The 4,625-nt window shown below is 34.9% G+C and overlaps 1 long non-coding RNA gene across 1 annotated transcript; it reads right to left on the reverse strand.

Moving 5' to 3' along the window:
• Positions 1-787: 787 nt before the first annotated feature.
• LOC136828716 (uncharacterized) lies at positions 788-3,585 on the reverse strand. Its single transcript, XR_010850198.1, has 3 exons — positions 3,443-3,585; positions 1,960-2,036; positions 788-1,216 (listed from the first exon to the last, which is right to left on the reverse strand). It is a non-coding gene; the product is annotated as an uncharacterized lncRNA (long non-coding RNA).
• Positions 3,586-4,625: the final 1,040 nt, after the last annotated feature.

A 4,625-nucleotide genomic window follows, 5' to 3' on the forward strand; every position in this document is an offset into this window, starting at 1 on the left:
GATATCACATTATTTTAGAAGAGAATCAGCTTCTAGATTGTGCAGCCTTGCACGAATATCAATTATTTTCCTTTGAAAAATTTTAGATATTGACATCTGAGTATGATAGGAAATCGGCGTAAAGAAATACAACATCATTACCGTGCAAGAATCTTTAAATATGGATAAGGCGCGAAGCGCCGTTCCGCCATTTTATTCGCATTGACAGCACACATAAACAGGGATTTGGTTTTGCGTTCTTCCGCCGACGGTCAAAAACTAAAACCAATGTGAAGGTGATATTCAGATCAAAATACACCATGAGTAAAACCATATCAGCATGAGAGGTGAGATAACTTGAAGAATGGAAAAAGAATAGTTACGGTTTTAAAAAACGATGAGATGTCAAAAATTCTCGCGCCTTTTCTAGTTGTGCAAAAAATTTCATTAGAGGACATAATTAGAGCTTTAGCCCAAATAAAACCAATGTCAAGATAAACTCGTGAAAACAAATCTCAATATCAGCAACACAGCAACGTTCAAATCAACTATCAATATCTTTTCTGTAGTATTATAAGCACAACCTGTCCCATGCATGAATCATTTCTTGGTGGTCACCTAGCCAAGCATTGTCCACACTAATCCTCTTATTTATTTTACATATACTGTATACTCATTTATCCTGTTCGCTGTTCAGCTAAATCAAAGAGATTTCTTAAACGTTCTACGTAGTTCCTTATAAACTTCGTTAGCGAAAGAAATACAAAAAAGAAAATTAGTATCATTTGAGTAAATAAGAAATGATTCATGAGATTGAAGACTTTTATTGAATGGAATTTATTTCTTCTATCGACGTAAATTTACATCAATTCATCTCCCATACATCAAAACAATACTCGTTTCCCAAATGAAAATAAATAAACAGCTAGTCACCCCACCTGGTTAAAAGTTAATTTAGTTAATTCCAACACTTTTTCTTCACGAGAAGTGATGAAAATCCTCAGTTAATCATCAAGCGGTAATCCTTCAGTTGACAGCCATCCTTTTTTCATCCCTGGGCTGGTAAATGCGATCTGATGGAACGTCTAGTTTCGTTCGTTACCAAATTCCTATTTCCCGCCATGCTGAGGGCGAGGTCTGGGTGTATTCCCTCCGACCCCACAGCACTCGTGATCTGGATCAGCGTCGCAGTCGACACTAAGTCTCCAGCAGTAGGCGGGTGGCGTGTCATCGTCGTCTGGAAATGAAAGGTGAACTAGTTTTAAGCAGCGTTTTTAAAGAGTTAAATTATTACATCTACGTCAACAGAAACTATTCTCTTTGGCGCTGAAACTCGTTGCTGCATCATCTGTATTGGGTGTGTACAGCTTTTTTTTTTTTTTTTTTTAACCATTCCTTTCGTATGATTTGTTTTCTGTTAATGCAATCTGCCAGTAACTCTCCTATATCTCTCGATCTTTCATAAGGTAAAGAGGTCTTGTACCTACATATTATTATTATTATTATTATTATTATTATTATTATTATTATTATTATTATTATTATTATTATTATTATTACTCTACCAGTTACGGAGTAACTGAGATCTCCGTAACTGATATATGGTATTCGTCCGAAATTCCAGTTACCATCGTTGCTGCCTACAAGTTTTAATTATATTTTAAATATACTGCACTTTAATTAACATCGGCGTCAATGACCATAGAAGTCACGACGCCTGATAACTTAAAATCATACATTCATTCACTTTTCCGAAATAAAACTACCCAAATTTGCAACTGCTTTCCTCTCCAAGAATGACAAAAATCGGCGAGTTACTGGCAGAATGCAGTAAACACTAAAAAAAAAAAAAAAAAATATATCAGAAAGATAGAGAAAACTCTATATAGACTACATGCTTGAAAGGTGGCCTTTCAACTACGTATATTCTTGTTATCATTACTTTTTTTTTATCATTATTATTATTATTATAAACTTTACCTCCTTTCTGTGCTGTGGTGTCGGAAATCATGAAAACAGACAGGACAAGAAAGGCGAACACCATCATCGTTTGGAACCTGTTAAAAAAAGAGACAGAAAAGGTTAATCAATTAAGTAATATTGTTGTAACTTGTTTGCGACAGAATATATAATTTACCCCCTCCCTCTCTCTCCCTCTCTCTCTCTGCTCTGTCTCTCTCACTCCTCTCTCTCTCTCTCTCTCTCTCTCTCTCTCTCTCTCTCTTAATACTCTTTGCAACATGTAAATACTTTCTTGTAGTTCATGTTGCTTATAAATTATGGATCGTAAGTTTTATTTTACATACATGCTACTGAAAGTGACCGTGAAAATACTTGTAAAATTTTTCCTCTGATTCATCTTTAAACCATGATCTACGACAGAGGAGTTTTCTTGGCTGGGACATTAATAAACTTGGCAAACATTCATTAAAGGCTCTTAATTTTTAACATTTCAGTGAAAATGACACTTTTAGTTCTCTGCACAAGGACACAAGAGGCACTTCAGCAAATTGATGGAGTATCCCCTACACAAACAACACCATTCACCATTTCAGTTGTATTTACTGTCATGCTTTCTGGATATTAACTCTCCCATTCCAGTGTCTTTCCATCCCCTGCTATTCAGTACTTTCTAGGTCTTTATCGTCCCAACTTCGGAGTTATACACTTTTTTATTCAACAGCCTTTGTTCTTTCATCACAGAAGAAGTATCCAAAACCTTCTTAGCCAAGCTCTCACCCTTTTACCTAAGTTCCCATTGAAAACTTCCATTATCATCATTATCCAAATATGAAAGTTAATGAAGAAACTCTCCCGCACCAGATTCGACCTGAGGTTAGGGAGAGTAAGGTCGTTGCTATGGTATCTGCAACCATGACTCGTTTGTGAACTGAACTCACCCAGCCTTAGTTCGAAGTTGGGCTTTGAAGGGCTTTTTCCTCTCTTCGTTTCGTATTTCGGCGGTTTTTGGAAAAACATATTGAAAAAACACTAGGAAGCAATAGATTTCCAGTATTCAGAGAATATATTTATATGTGTGTGTGTGTGTGTGTGTGTGTGTGTTTTTGTGAGTGAATTGTGTAAATCAGAAAATAATCTCTGCATTCCAGCGAAATAATTAACACTTTAGAGCTGATGTTATCGCATCCTATATATATATATATATATATATATATAGAGTATATATTATATATATATATATATATATATATATATATATATTATACATATATACATATATATACATATATATATATATATATATATATATATATATATATATATATATATATATGTGTGTGTGTGTGCAACTTGACATATGAACTATGCTGATTTAAAGAGAACAGAATCTGACAGGGCTTTCTTTAGACATCTTATTTATTCGTGGGCATAAAAGAAGGAACTCTTAAAGTCTAATAACGATAATGAAATTATGTTGTAAATAAGCATATTTACACCTTACCTTGCCATCTCTATAAGTACTTGCAGCGGGAAAAGCAACTACAGTTCAGTGACTCGAGCGATACTTCGGATGTCTTGCCTCTTCAAAGAGTGGAGCTCTACTGTGATCTCGGCTCCCTGTCCGTGTGAACATATATACGAAATATCCAGCTCCACTTTCTAACAACAAAATGTGGGAAACCAAGGTCTTACAAAAACAATTTCCTTCGTTTTCTCCTCTCTCTCTTCTCAGCTTACTGCCTAGTTAAGGTACATTTCCTGTTTTGTTTTTTTTATGAGATTCCTCTTACTGCTGTTGTCCCGTGTCCTCCTCTCTTATACAAAGACAATAGTTCGAGGAAACCTCATGACGTGGAATCTCACCAAAAGTTACTCTGGTGTTTCCTTTCGTGTTCTTTTAAGGAAAACGGTCATTAGTCTCTTTCTTTCCCCATCTTACGTGGCAGTGCAATTGATTCTGCGATATTTTGATAAATGATTTATGAATTATTCTTTGAAAAGCAATAAAAACTTGAAGTTCAGTTTCTTAGTAGGAGGGAAGATCAAGGACAGTTATGCAAGAGGATGGATAATGCAGTCAAAATGAAGATGAACTAGAAAAAAAAAAAATCAAATAATGAAAAATTATGGATGAGTCTTAGCAAGTAATTCAGGGATAAAACGTTGTATTGGAGAGATGAAAAAATGAAAATGCTGAACATCTAAAAAACAAAAGGTAATTACTGGGAGCTGTTAAAAGTGTTTATGTTGAAAATAAAGCCTGTATTAGCATATTTCAATAAAAGGTGGACTAATCTGATGTAAATCTAGGTCTGGCACAATTCTAAGTCTAGTCTCTTAGGATTTACCATCGTTCTGACCTAAAAAATGAGAAAGGTCAGGGAATATTAGGTGTAGGTACAAAGTTCTGATATAAAAAAAAAGGTTATTAATGGAGTGTGGAATGACTGAAATTTGCAAAGGAAATACTGTAGTGATGACAGTGGAGAGAAATTAAAAAGCCTAGTGAAATAATTTTAGCCTCTAAAAGAGCACAAAGTTGAAAGTGAATGTTGGCAAGCGAAAGGTTTGGAGGGTAAATCTTATCCAAAAGGAAATAGGTTAATTCGAAAGGTATTTGACAAGATGAGGAAAGGGGAGAGTCACAGAATATACGAAGTGAGAAAGACAGGAACATATATACA

Source organism: Macrobrachium rosenbergii, chromosome 3, assembly GCF_040412425.1.
Source record: "Macrobrachium rosenbergii isolate ZJJX-2024 chromosome 3, ASM4041242v1, whole genome shotgun sequence".
NCBI classification, from domain to species: domain Eukaryota; kingdom Metazoa; phylum Arthropoda; class Malacostraca; order Decapoda; family Palaemonidae; genus Macrobrachium; species Macrobrachium rosenbergii.